The sequence below is a fragment of the Molothrus aeneus genome, chromosome 5 (assembly GCF_037042795.1).
Source record: "Molothrus aeneus isolate 106 chromosome 5, BPBGC_Maene_1.0, whole genome shotgun sequence".
NCBI lineage: Eukaryota > Metazoa > Chordata > Aves > Passeriformes > Icteridae > Molothrus > Molothrus aeneus.
Genome location: NC_089650.1, coordinates 177081 through 191997, shown reverse-complemented (window position 1 = coordinate 191997; position 14917 = coordinate 177081). Strand labels below are relative to the sequence as shown.

Genomic DNA, 14917 nt, shown 5'->3' with positions numbered 1-14917 from the left:
GTAGCACTGCGGTGTGAAGGCCTTTCCTGCAGGACTGCATAGGCTCTGTCCTTCAGTGTCTCCTGGCCGTCAAACACCGTCCCAGGGCACTGGGCAGCCGCCCCCTGGCTGCTGCAGGGGCTCTCCTCGGGTGCTGCTGAGGCACGGCTGTAGCACAGCTCTCTCCGCGGGCTGCAGAGGAGCCTCCTCAGTGTGGAAGCGCTCCTGGCTGCTGGGGGAGCAGTGCTGGGCTCTGGGGTCTTCCTGCTCCAAGGGCACCTTGCAGAAATTGCGCTGCTGGGGCTGAGCAAGAACCTCTTCCCCTGGGCAGAAACATCTTTTTGTGGACAATGTTGGGTTTTTTTAATGGGGACAACAGACAATTCCTGACTACTCTGGTCATCAGACAACTCAGTGCTCATGCAAGTGGAAGAGCTTCTACCCCCTTTGCAGTTATCAGGGTGGTGCTCCAGAGACCTCCACAGTATACCTGAGATGTGGATTCCTGTGTGGCAATTATTTTCTCATGCACAAGTACAGCATAACTTAAAATGTGAAGTACTGAAACCCTGAACTGCTAGCAGAACAAGGAAGAGATTGTTCTTTACTTCTTCAGTCATCAGGCTTTTGCTGACAATTATTTTGGCATCCATAGCACGTACACACACACAAGGACTGACCATACGTTTATGGGACCTCCTGAAAAAATGAGGATTGTGCTGGTGTGTGATTCTGCAGCCCTATCTGATGCCCACTGTGACAGAAAATAAGATCTAACAGAGTAAGTCTAGTTTTATAGCACACTCCCAGAACATTTACTGGCAGCGATAGGGTGATTCCATTTTAAAGTTGACTCCTCTGATATCTTCCGTCAGATCTGAAAAAGAAGTCTGTTCCCAACAGATATTTGGGGCTTCTTGGCTGAAGCATCTTCCCAATCTTTTGACAAATTCGATGTCTCAACACTCTGAATCTAACACCCACCACCCCTAAAATACTGTCAAGGCAGGTGGCTTTCTTTAGAAATGCCCTTTTTCTAAGTTTGGGATGCTGCAAATTCCTCTCCATGCATTATGTCTAGCTTAATGCATGGAGAGGATCTGATGATGTCCTTTCTTTTTCTCTTCATCTGTAGCACATCAGTTGTTCCTGCCCTGTAGCCTTGCTGGGTGATCCCCTCTGGCCTGCCTATGGGTATTAACGAGGCTCCAAAAGGAGTTTCCTGGTGCTCCTGCTGGTCCTGGAAGCTGCCACAAGCACAGGCTGCAAAGTCAAGCCATGTCACCAGGTAAGTGAGTAACAAATATTATTGCCATCTGCACACTGAGAGTGACAACTGTGTGTGACAGACAGTGTGTATTGTATTGTCCTTCCTTTGTAGGTTATCTCCCTGTGAGAGGAGAGTGGGTGTGTACAGAGGGCTCTGACAAAAGAAAGGATGCCCCTTCCCTTAGGGAGCAATTGAATCTGGCCAAGGGCCAGAGATGTTTGGGTCCTGGGGTAAAGCAGAGGAAGCAGCAGCAAAGCAGCAGTTTGCAGCATAGGGGGAAAGGAAAGGCTGCTGAGCAAAGCTGTGAGCATCCTCCAAGCTCTACTTATGTAAGAGAAAATATCTTAGAGAGCTGAGTCTGCATAGCTGCAGCCCACCAAAAACCCCTCAAAGACAGCTTGAGAGCAATTGTCTGCTTTTCTAGGACACAATGAATAGGGAGAGATTTGTTGATAAACCTTTTCAATTATTCCTCTGTCCAAGTGACTCCTAGACACTTGTCATCGTCTGATCTAAAAAGTCAGCAAGTCAGGTTTTTGGTGTAGGGTAGACTAAATTTGAACACCTTCTAGATTGTCTTTGAGGAGCTCCCTGTGAAAGGAAAGGTCAACAGATTTCTATAAAAGCTAGGTCTCGTGTGAAATTCCATCACACAATCTGGTGATTTTCATAAAATGAATTAGCAATCTGACCAAACTGACAATAATTTTTAGTAGTAAATGACACTTTGTTCTCCTGTTACCAAAATTTTGGGGAAATCATGAGCTCACCATGAAGTGCTTTTCCATCCTCTGTGCCTGGTCTCTGCAGATCTGCTCTGAGGGCCTTGATCTTCGCATTGACACCCAATGGTCTCCTCCATCACGTATTGTACACCTCAAACACCGAGAACCTGCCTCCCCAAAATGTTTCTTCTCATTTTGCAATATTTTGGGGTGGGTGTGCTTTCCTCTGTCCTGAGGGGCAGAGGACACTGGAGCAGTGGTCACATTAAGTGTGTGACCCTTTCCTTGCATGTTTTTTCTCCTCTCCATCTCTGTTCCACTGGCATCTCTTGGGGCATAAACTGTCTTGCACTGGGAGAAAGAACCACAGTAAAGAGAAAACGGGTACTTCCCACAGGAAAAAAACCCAAAAACTTTAATAGTACACAGCTGAATTTGAAAATTGTTACACAAATCACTTTGAAACTCTTCAGTGGATTTGTAGCTGTTCTGACCAGTCTCTACATCACGGAATCTTCCCCTCCACATTATTCCTTAAGCAAAGGTATTTATTAGAGCAGCATGTGGCGTGGATAACATCTCTAGTGCAGAGGAAAGAAGCTCTAACAGTCTTTAGAACACACCTTGCTTTTGTGTGAGTAGCAGGTACAACATATGCCTGAGGCCTGGGTGCAGGATTCCCCCCATGGGAGCAGGCAGGAGCCAGCAAATGCCCTACAGGTGCTCCCACCCACCTCACTCTTCTCTGCCTGATGCTCTTGGGATGCTTTCCCCCCTCATTTATCTGGAATGCTCCATGCAGCCAGCTTCCAGCTGCTCCTTGAGGGTGGCTTCTAAAATCACTATCTTTCACTTCTGTCCCTGGGGACTCCCAGGTATCTCTGATTTGCAGGGGTCCACCCAAAGGTACAGACACAAGAGCCATCCTCCTGGCAGGTGGGTTTCCATTCAGCATGTAGGAGGCTGCAGAGTCAGCCACTTGGAAGATGTTTCAGTTACAAAGCTAAAAGGAGGTTGAAAAACACAGATTAGATAAGAGTAGGAAGGTTATACATGTAATTGAGTATGTTTTGGCTGCTGGATAATGGTCATAATATGGAGCAAAGGCCTTCTCCAAAGAAATCAAATTACACAGGCAGCATTTCTGATGACACACAGGCCTTTCCTTCAGTTGTTTGGATAGGTTGTTCATTTCTTTGTACTGATAAGCATTTTTGTCTTTTAAATTGCTTTGAACTTCTCTCGTCATTCTGAAAATATGAAACCTACACACTTTGGATCTTGATGGAATATTGAGCTACCTACTGGCATTCTGGTTTTTACATCATCCCAAGTCTTCAGCTCCTTCCTAATGTTCATGAACAGCGAGAATTTTCTCAGTCTTCCATTATTTCTTCTCTCCCTCACAGTGAGTTGTTCCAAGGTGTCTGTGCTGATGCCTCACTGCTCTATGGAGCCAGCAGATGCCAGCAGCTTAAGCTCAGAAAACTTCTAACCTTCAAATATATGAGATTTATATTTGCTGTTGGAGAAAGGTCAGCTACAGGTGCTGCTGCAAACAAGTGTTAGCCAAAGGATAAATGAGGTAGAACAGATCTGATCAGTTCTGGGCAGACAGTTATTATGGGAGCAGTATCTCTGGATACATTGAGAGTAACAAAACCACTGGTTTTTAATTTGGAAAAAGTAGTGTCTGTTCAAAGACAAACAGGATATGCTGTTGAAGTCTTACAGAAATTTCAGATCTTTTATGGTAATTTTTTGAAATATTTGTTTCAACAAACAGCAAATATGTAAGGATTTAGGATTTCATTGCTTTTAGTCTAGTATCAGAGTAATAATCTTACTTATTGAAGTAATTTTGGTGAATGGATATTAAAGAAGATATTATCATTCCCTATGCCATTACTAGTACACTGCTATTAATATTTAAAATCTATTTTATAGGGCTACTCTAAGTTTGTTCGTCAGGGTATTAAAAACAGTACTTAAAAAAGAAAACAGACTCCCTTAAGGAAGAGTCTCAGCAGCAATAAACAAATTATTCAAAAAACAAATCAAAAACATGAAATGAAAAATATTAAAATTCAAGTATTTTTGTAGAAAGTTGAAATCCCTGCAAATGATGTATGTGGACTCTTTAGCTGAAGAGACCACTAGCACTTAAACTTTTAATGATATGAGATGTAAGGATCTCTTTTTGTAATCAGGGAAATGCAGCCAACACTGGCATGGAAAGTAGCAACCCCTTAACAGCAAGGCCAACAGCAGTCCAAATTTATTAATCACCTAAAATCTTAGAAGGATGCCCAGAGAAACCCTATAAGCAATTCCCTGGACCTGAGTAAGTGACAGATTTGGAAGGGCAAGAGCAAAAAACTACCTGTGTCAGTATGTGCAGCAGAGCACTGCAGAAACAGCTTGTACCTCCTGCAACACTTCAAAATTCAAATTACTATCTTTTGTTTGTTTTGATTTGGTTTCTTTTGTTGTTGGTTGGTTGGATTTGGTTTGATTTTATTGGAGGAGGTGATGAGACAGTGTCCTGGCTGGCAGAGTCCCAGTAATACCTGCTGCCCAGGGAGAGGCAGGGACGGTGTGGGGCACGAGGGAGCTTTGGGAAATGCAAGGACAAGGGGGCACTGGTGTGTGCAGCTCTTCTGCAGCATGGGGAACAGTGACCCTCTCTCCAGAGGCCCTGCCAGCATGGGTGGCACTGGTGTGAGATGGCAGCAATGGCTCCTTTGGTAGATTCCTTTTGCTGGGGACCCATGGGATTCACGCCGCCACTCTGCAGTTTTCTCCTGTCCAACAGCAGGGTCACAGGGCAAGAGCCTCCTCCTTCTTCACCCAGTTCACAGTGAGCAATTTACACCAAAATTAATAGTTGCAAAGAAAAGACAGAGATGGATCCTCCTTCAAGCAGCCAATCACTGCTGTAAGTTTTGTTCCTACAGATGCTGTGTGGGACCTGCCTGCAAATTCAGCAGCTGAATCAAAGCAGGACTGTGGGTCCCTGGCATTCTGGACAAACATCTTCAGCCCTCAGGTGCACTGTGTATTCTCAAGGTAAACTCACTGACTGGGATGAAAAATTTCAGATCTTCCTAAAGAATGCTTCACTCAAAAATTACCCAATGGTAAGTAACCTGATGTTCATTTTGATGTTTTAGCTATTGCAGCTATTTTGCAAAATATTTATCAGCATCTCAGCTAGATGCTATGGCATCTAGTGAAAACTAAATATTTCTCACACCAAGACACCATATTTCACCTACCTAGCATAATCACAAATTAATCCAGCAAAGTGAGGCTCTGATGCCATAAGAGGTTCCTAACAGAAGTTTAGCTCCTTGACATGCCATCACCATTTAAAGTCCTTCTAGTTGGAATGCAAACTGGATCAAATAGTTGCAGTAAATGGTGATGTCCAGCTTACAATGGAAGACTGAAGCATGAGCAGTCCCTGAGACTGTGTAGGTTGAAACCCATGGTACTGTGACGTGATGCAGTGGCAGTAACACGCAAACACAGCTGGCATTTGAACTCGCTTATTGGCACTGTTATTCCCTCAAGTAGGACAGCTGAAGCAGGTATGAGACCAGTGCCTGCCAGATAGCCCAACCAAGCTATGATTTGATGTGGCTGAAAGTCAAGGTGGAATTGATTTTATAAAACTTCCTTTGGTTTAAACTTTGCAAGGTGTACCTAAAATCCCGCAGCTCAGATCCAAACTACCCCTTCCAGCCGCGGCCAAAGCACCAGTTTGGGATGATCCAGGGGCCGTGTATGCACTCCGTGCTCCAGCAAACAAACCCCTGGCCAGCACCACTGCATACCGGCTCCGTGTGCCAATGGAGAAGGGTGTGATGCTTCCTAGTGGCCTCCCAGCTCCTGCAGCCCTGGAGCACCGGGAGCAGCAGCATTTCTCCTTGGCATTTCTCCTTTCTCGTGTCCGTGTGTCGCTGCCGGTCGCTCTCGCTCGTTTCTCTGTGGCTGGGCCGGGGCGGGGCCCGCTGGCCGGGCTTGTTCGCACGGCGGGAGCAGCGGCGCCGGCCCGGCCGTGGGGCCGCACCCGCCCGGTGCCCGCGGCGGCCCTGCGGGGCCGGGCTCGGGCGGCCCCAGCGGCGCTGGGCGCTGGTTCGCAGCCCGGTTCCGCCCCGCGGGGCCGCCCCCGGCCCGCCCGTGCCCGCCCCGCCGGCGTGGCTCCGCGGCCGCGCATTGTGCGCCGTGCGCTGCCCGGGCGGAGCTCCGGAGGGGTCGCGGCCCCTCAGCGCCCCCGAGCCGGGCCGGGCCGGGCCTCGCCGCCTGCTCTGCCCTCAGGGGCGCGGTGAGTGCGGGTCGGGCGCTGCGGGGACGCGGGTCCGTCCAGCCGGGGCTCGCCCCGCAGGGCTGCGCGAAGGGGCCGTGGGTCGGCGCTCGGCCCCCGGGGCTGCGGTGCCGGGGGCCGCGGCTCCCAGCACCCCCGGGCCGGGCGGCGGCCGAGGGTCGGGGCTCTCGGTGGGAGCCGTGGGCGCGGGGGCTCCCGGCTTTGTTCGTGGCTGTGAGCTGCGGTGGGTGAGACGCAGCCCTGGCAGCCTTTGGGAAGGTGCCTGGGAATGCTGGATCTCGGGCTCGCAGGTTTTGCTCCATTCAGTGTATGTGCAGACACTGCTCTCCTTCTCTTGCAGTCTGTAATAGCCATCTCAGGTAACTGGACTTGGCTGTAAATGTGATTCCTGTGCTCTGAGTGCTGTAAGCTTTATTTACGCGAGTAAGACCTCAATGCATGAGTGAAGTGTTCTTGCAGAATGATTTTGCATGTTTCCACCCTGAAATGCAGAGTCTCCGATGGCTCATGCAGGCGATGGGCTTGTCCCTCTCGGTGTGTGTGTCTGTGTGTGTGCGGTCGTGGTTGGTTTTAGCAGCTCCTAAGTGATCATTGGTAAAGGTCCGATGTCTTCGTGTTCTTCAGGAATGCCTTAGGCTGGATGTGTGCCTGTGTTTTGATATTGCAGAAGCAACAAGAGAGAACAGCCTTTAAAAAAGGTTAAAGGAAATTGTTCAGCTTTCCTAATGCTTATCATTTCCAGCTGGCATACTTGTAGGCAAGTCATGGTAAAGTGCAGGAAACAATTAGGTTTTGTATTTACTAGCACGTTGATGAATAAGAGAAGATAGGTCTAAAGCTAAATTTTGATGCTTCATTTAAAATAAATTCTTGTCATTTCTTCTGTCCGTTGCACCCGTTAGCTCTTAGGAAAAGATGATTGTTAGGTGATGATTAGGCAGCTTTCTTACAACTTTAATTAAAGGAATACTTCACTATAGGCCAGCTACAGAATAATGGACCCACTTGTCATCTTGTAGGTAGCTGAGTGTAGAGCTGTGGTACTGCCTGGCAAAACTGTTCTTTGTCTGAAACTTGTCTCGTTGCCAAAGCAGAGCTAAAACTTCATTCTAGGAGTCAGGTGAATACAGTGTATAAATCTACTTCTCTGTGGTAAACTAGTGACAAGTGGCTTCTTATGAAACATGTATTGACAGGGATTTCATGTCTGTAATACACATCGTTGATTGAGTGACTTCATGCTTCATCTCACTGTTACTTATTAATAATCTAATTAGGGGAAAACTCTGGAAGGAATATGGAACTGAGACACAGTCCCAGTGGAACTCAGTAAAAAAGACATTGCAGAGCAGACAGAGTATAAGAAGAATTTCCAGAAGTACTTACTCATCACCCAAAGACATGGCCAGATTTTGAATACTTCTAGCTTGTATTTAGGGTCCAGAGTTAATTGCTAGATTTTCAGGTCTTTCTTTTCAGTATTCAGACTTTTCTATCCAGAGTGCTTTGGCAGACAGTGAGGGAACTGTGTCTGCTGTAAGCCAAATTCTCTATCTTCAGTGCATAAGAAAATCACACCCTGAGCACTTAAAAAAATCTGATCCTTGGGTTGCAGTCATAACTCCTACCACTTCCATTCTGGAGGCACTTCCATTTAATTTGTGTAACAGATAGAACTACAGTTGTAAAATCTAGCCACAAGAAGGCACGCCAGTAAAATTACTTTAATTAATTTTTTTTGTAGTGTAGAAGCTGTCAGGATTGATGAGCAGCTCTGTAAATACAGTAATAGTATGTGGCACTTAATCTCTGAACAAAAGTAATAGGTAATGGCTAAAAATAGTATTTCCTCTTTCAACTGTAGAGTTAAATATGGATATTAACTGCAGCAAGATAGATTGGTCCAGAGCTGGAGGCTCAGATCATTCATGCTTGCTGACGTGGCCTACTTCTTCATTTTCCTTTAAAGTATCACTTTTGTGAGTGTGTTTGAAAATAAATCACAACTGCAGATCAAAAAGCTGTTCTTTACAGCGCAAACTGGAGCATGCTTTGCTGCAGCATGAAGGCAGTGTAATTTCCAGAATGTGTTCTGATCCCGTGTGGCTCAGCACAAACTGCTGAGCTGCACTGAGGCTGTGCCTCCATTTACACGAGTGGCTGGTCTTACACGTGGGCAGCAGCAGCTTTGTGCCAGGGAGAGCTGCTAGGGATGGTTCTGATCATTTCAGCAACATCCTTGTGCCAGGGAGAGCTGCTAGGGATGGTTCTGATCATTTCAGCAACATCCTTGTGCCAGGGAGAGCTGCTAGGGATGGTTCTGATCATTTCAGCAACATCCTTGTGCCAGGGAGAGCTGCTAGGGATGGTTCTGATCATTTCTGCAACATCCTTGTGCCAGGGAGAGCTGCTAGGGATGGTTCTGACCATTTCAGCAACATCCTTGTGCCAGGGAGAGCTGCTAGGGATGGTTCTGATCATTTCAGCAACATCCTTGTGCCAGGGAGAGCTGCTAGGGATGGTTCTGACCATTTCAGCAACATCCTTGTGCCAGGGAGAGCTGCTAGGGATGGTTCTGATCATTTCAGCAACATCCTTGTGCCAGGGAGAGCTGCTAGGGATGGTTCTGATCATTTCAGCAACATCCTTGTGCCAGGGAGAGCTGCTAGGGATGGTTCTGACCATTTCAGCAACATCCTTGTGCCAGGGAGAGCTGCTAGGGATGGTTCTGATCATTTAACCCTGTCTGAAGTGGTTCAGTGTCACTGCTCAATAAATGCCTTCAGAAAAAGGGCAGTGAAATTTTGCCTCTGCAATAGCCCTGTCACAGCCTCTCAAGAAACTGTTGAATTATGAGAGCTGATGATTACCTGTCTGCATCTGTGGCCTGGGACTCACTGGCACTGAGCACAAAGAAGAGACAAAATCACAAGTGTCCTCTCGGAGGTGTTTGCTTTCCCCCAGTTTCATAGAATAGCACTGGTGAGTTTGAGGTGTTACTAAAAGAGTGATTAATTAGCCAGTGCATATTATCCCAGCCCTTGGAAGATGGAAAATAATGTATGGGGATGATTTAAATTAAGTGCTTTTATTCCCTCCTGTGAAAGAAATTCCTTGCCTGCTCTGTGTCTCAAGTTGGAGCTCTAGGCAATTTTAAAGCATTATTTAAGCTGTGATTTAGGTTTCTTTAAGCAGAAGAGTGAGGGAAAGTCTTTCAACAGGAAAAAAATAGTAGATAAAGATTTTCTTGTTTAAGCCTTTTTTTTTAGTAGCAGCAAATCTGTGTATATGGGAATGAGGAAAAGGGAGTTGAATGGAACTGAGCGAGGAACTGTCGTGTGAGGTAAAATTCTGATATTCTTCTCTCAAGTCATCCTGAAAATACATTTGCATTTAAAATTTCCAGGCGAACCAAGCCACAGGACCAGTGCAGAATGCTAAATGAAACCTGAGAGCTCACTGAAAATGCCACTCAGTGGTGCTGGGCATTCCTCTGCTCACACAATTGAGTTGGAGATTGTTTCTTTTAATGATTGCGGATCTGAAATGAAGACTGGTTGTGAAAACAAATGGGATGGCAATTTTTTTCTGAGATATTTTCACTTGAAAGATATTTACTTTCTGTCACATTACCCCACAACAGCTTGAAAACTCCCAGAAACTGTAAAGTGAAATCCCTTTGTGCCCATCAGATAGCCACAATATACTCCTTTGTGCTGCTCAGGCTGAAATTCAATCTGCCTGGGAGGCTGCGGAGTGGATTGGAGCACAGTTGCGATTCCAAAGATGCTGGGTGCCCCCACAGAGGTTCCTTCGTGTTGCTCGTGTGAGCAGACAAAGGAGCAGCTCTGTCAGGAAATGTGGTGCTGCATTTCCTGAGCAAGAGTAAAACTCTTTCTGCTCAGGAGTAGTGAGACGTAGAAGCCAGGATGATGGCAGCTGGGGAGGGAATGTGAAAGGGGCCATGAAAGGCGTCACGAGAGAGGGGTGAGTTTTACCTTTTCACGTGTCAGACCTGTGTGCCTGCAGTTCCTGGCAATACACTGCGCAGACACACCAGCGATGCAGAACAATCTGAGGAGACGGAGGGCTGGGAAGAGAGAAGAGAATGATCGGCGGGTTGATGTGTGCACGGGCTGTGAGAGGGCGCCTGCAGCCACAGGGGGCCTGTGCGTGGCTGTGGCTGTACAGTGTACAGCACGGGGCCCAGGCAGATATCCCAGGTATGGACAGGGAATAGCAGGCTTCACATAGGCAGTCTGGGTGCACATTTAGCTCCTGCCATAACTGTAAGCTGCTTGCACTCGGGAAGTTTCTGAGGGAACGCAGAGAGCTGACTAGGAGAGCAAAGCGACTGATTTCTGAGCAATGATTAAAAATACTTCATATAGGTAATCTGAGAGGCAAAGACTCCATTGATTTCAGGTGTGATTACTCAAGAAACATAATCTCTTAGCCTTGGCAAGGGGGTGTGATTAGACATAAGGGGCTGCAAAAGAGAAGGTACCTTGAGCATCAAGAAAAGCTGCTTGGGATGAAGCTAAGTAATCTTCCATGGAAAACGGTGGTAACGTTGTTTGGTGTTGTGTGACACAAAGAGCTGGGAAAAATGTTGTGCAGGGCTGGTCATTTGGAGTCACATCTTCCCTGGCTGAGCTGTGCCTGGGGATTAAGGGTGCAGGTTTTGGAAACAAAGCTCCTCAGTCTGCCAGGTCAGCTCCTCTGTTGGGAGCTGGCTGCTGAGCCTCCTCTGTGGTCTGCTGGAAGGGCAGTCATTCCCTGGTAGCTTGGGTTTGTATGGATGAATTAATAGGTCCCATCCTTAGCCTCTGATGCAGGAAATACATGAGCATCAGCTGGCTGCTGTTATTCTGTGAAACAAATGCTGGAGCATCTGGAATTCTGTTCTGATCATGTGGTTAGGGAGTATGGGAGGAGGCAAGTGATGGAAGGTGCTCCAGTGGTGAGCACAGCAGGCTGGGCTAGAAATATTGCTGGGTTTGCATTGGCTTTGTTGATTTGTGTTCTTGGACCCATGGTGCATTCTCCTCTTGAAGAAAAGCTGGAAAGAAACAGACCTGGGGTGCTTTCCTGATTTTAGTTTCAGCCATAACTGGCAAAGAAAGCCTAAGGGATAGTCTTGGACAATAATGGATAACCTAATGGATAGTCTGGGACAGCAGCTGCCTCTTCCTTTGCCGAGCCCAGTAACAGGCACAGCTTGTTGGTAGAATGTGGAGAGCCATTTCAGAGGCTTGTGCAGCTCTGGGCTCTGTTGTGTTACTGCACTGCTGCCTTTCTCTCTTCAGATACCAGGGGGTGGGCTCATGCAGAGTCTGATCAGACACTGAGAATTGCAGCGTGTGATAACTTGTCTCTCCTGGTGATTGGATGTTGTAACAGGCAATCTCTCCTCCACTAGATTTCTGCTGTCCCAGAATAAACAGAGTTTTTATAAATTGGACGGGCTCTTCCTGCAGAACTGGTGGAGTTACAAGGGCTCCAAGATGGCATGTTGTTGCTAGATAGGGAGGAGTACACTTATTCTGATTCACAGTGGCTGCTTTAAAAATTGGAGATGGTTTGTCTGTCTTCAGCATGAATGGGTTATTGAAGGGCAGGCAGGTAATACATGGACAAGCATTTACAACGCTGGTTTAAGGATGAACCTCTTTTAATGAAGTGTAACTAGACTCACAGAAGTTCCTCATCTGGTGGTTTGGGGGAAGGGGGTCACATTTTCCATTCCAAGGTAGGTTTCCACCTTCCTTGGCAGATACCTGGCCTTCAGACCAGAACACTTACCAGTGAAGTCTGGATCAATCCAATTCACAGTGCCCGGAAAAATACATACTTGTGGTAATTCTGGCATCCCTGATGACAGAAAGTGTTGGAAAATTTGAGAAAGACTTGGTTCTTATAAAATATCCAGGCCAGTCTTGTGAAACCGAGAAGCAGCTTGCAAAGTTCAGATAAGAAACCAGATGTTGGCCCGAATTAGTGAGATTTGCTTGCATGAATCAAATTTGGCATTACAGCATGCTTCCCAAATTAATTCTGTCATGTATAATTCCAGTGTGAGTTGGTTTTCTGTTTTATTCTGCATGACTTCTGTTCATTTATCATTATTAAGCTATTTCCTGGAGATACTCGGGCATAAGTGTGTGCTTGTGTGACTACCAGAATTGTCTGCAGTTACACAGACAGAAAATACTAATCCAGGTTAAAAGGTAAATTTTCCCTGTGTACTGTGTATACTGTGTTTCAGTCACCATTTCTCAGTTTACCTGAATATTTGATTTGCAGAATTATCCCAGCCATGAATAAGATACAAGGTTTACAGTTAGAATTCACTGTATGTGCGTACAATAAGCTTTCTTTTGCTGTTTTTAACATTGGTAATACACTTCTGGTATCATCTCTTTTAATTTTTTTGCTGGGAAAAGACTATGCAAAAGAATATTTATTAGCTGATTTAAATTCAATTAACTTCATTTCCCTTTCATGGAGTTTTTAACAATGCTTAATGAGAGATGTAACTGAATTGCAGAGCTATTACTTCCCTCTGAATACATTGAGATCTTTACTGAATTCTCATGGAGGTTTCTTGATCATTCACACTTTAATCCTGGCCTTTGTAATTATTTTGTAGCATAAGGAAAGTCCCATAGATGCTAATTCTATTAGCCTTTGCCATGCCTATTTAACAAATAGTTTCAGTTCCTCGTTTATCTGCCTTAGTATCTATTGTTTATGGGTGATTTTTTCTGCCTTTAAACCCCTGGGCTGAGGCACTGAGACCACCCTGTGCCAGGCAGAGTATAAAGACAAAGCAAAGTGCATTCCCTGCCTTGCTCATTTATACTTTCATTTTGTGACTGTGTGAGGGAGATTCCTAACTGCCTTGTGCTCAAACCTCTACAGACACTCAGTTGCCACTTCAGCCACATTTAGAAAGTAAATCTCCAGCTTAGGGAAAAAATAATTAAAATGGACCACCATTGTTGCTGAAAAAATTCTTGTGCTTGTTGGAAGGTGCAACAATTTAAGTTTATAGAGACTATCATCTGCAGGCATAGGCAAACATGTGATGCTCTTTCCTCTCCTCTCTGCCTTGCCTTTGCTCTCACACAAGCCAATGGGCTGATAAATGCTGGAAGTTGTGTATCCCTGTTAGCCTCCTGGTTTGCTTGCCTTCCTTCAACAGCTTCTCCACTCACAGTGTTAAACAGCAGGAGAAGAAAAACACCCATCAAATGGAAATACTCTAATATCGAGTAATCCTGTGAAGAAGGGTGTCCTGCTTCCCCCACAGATGGTCAAACTGGATGGTCATTTCTTGTCCCAAAGTCTGTTATGGCAAGAAGGATGATAAAAGCACACTGAAATTGCAGATCATGGCATTGCTGAGCACAGACTCCTGTGAACTCCTCTGAGCTTTGGGGAGACTGGAGCCTGGGGTGTGATTTTGTGGGCAGCCGGGGTTTGGAGGCAGAGCTGGTGGGTGGTAGGGCAGTTAACTGAGCTAGGCTCTTTCCTAAGCATTTCTTAAGCATTCCTTGTTTTTCCTTTGGTTTTCCATGCAGGGACACAGATGTACACGGACCAACATGCAGCCACACGGTGTTTACAGACTGAGCATGGTGGCTGAGCCACTGCTCTGAAGCCAGCATCCCCGCTCTGCTGGATGTGCACTGTGTCCTCTCTGGGGCCTGGTGTACCCTTCTGTGGGGAGTTACCTGGCATGTGGCTCCAGAAGCACACAGTATGGGTCTAGATGATGTGTTTCTTTATGGATCTAGATGATAGATTTCTTCTGCTGACACAGCTGGTGGAAAATGCTCATGAGGCTTGCCATTCTTTTCAGCCAGGAGGCAGCATGTCCAGGCAGAGCCTGGCTGGCCTCTCTGAGGTGATGCCATCAACTGCTGGGAAGGTTGGATGCAGCCCTAAACTCTGGGACATCCCTTGGGTGCTCCTTGCTTCGTGCTGTTATGGGGAATGTGGAGAATGCTGCACAGCTGTTGGGATTCCTGCTCGATCCATCTGGGCTTTGCAAAACCTGGGGGAGCCTTGAGGAGCTCAGAGTGGCTTTCTGTCCACAAGCCCTGGCAAACAATGTCCACATAACCTGGGGCAGTGGTCTGATGTTTGGGTGTGACCCAGCTCCTTATGGAATACAGTCCTGAGGCGGGTTGTGGTTCGGGATGGCCACAGTGATCAGGAGAGCTCCTGGAGGGGAGCTGAGGTGGTCACTGCTGCTGCTTTGGCTGGCTGTACAGCTCTGTGCACGCATTCACAGGTCCCAGATGGAAGCAAGTCAGAGCTTTTGCTTTGGCTCCCCCTTACTGGTGGTTTTTTATTAACTCCTGCATCCACTATGATGTACATTCCCCTGACTGCCTGTTTGAATGAGACAGCAGTGGAGCAGACTTATTAGGCTGATAAAGAACAGGAAAAATCAGTGGATTTAGTGGAATTTAAGGACAGTTCATAGCACTGAGCAGCACAGAATGCTGTGCTGGAATAAAGTGCTGTGAGACGGTGCCCTTGGTCAGGATTTGCAAAGTCATAGGGGATATTTGAAGCTGTTTAAGAGAGTCTTGCTTTGAT

At 46.4% G+C, this 14917-nt stretch overlaps 1 protein-coding gene across 11 annotated transcripts in view; it reads left to right on the top strand.

The window, feature by feature from the left end:
* The first annotated feature begins 266 nt into the window (after window positions 1-266).
* The window catches only part of PRR5 (proline rich 5), a 65301-nt gene continuing 50650 nt past the window's right edge, over window positions 267-14917 (top strand). For 3 of the 11 annotated variants that reach the window (XM_066550612.1, XM_066550615.1, XM_066550610.1), the window contains exons 1-2: window positions 267-1267; window positions 4932-5114. The gene's annotated coding sequence lies outside the window, so the exon portion shown is untranslated. Of the gene's footprint in view, window positions 1272-4931; window positions 5115-6205; window positions 6305-6644; window positions 6664-14917 lie in introns of those variants that run through there. The other 8 variants (XM_066550609.1, XM_066550606.1, XM_066550608.1 and 5 more) reach the window with 8 other exon arrangements.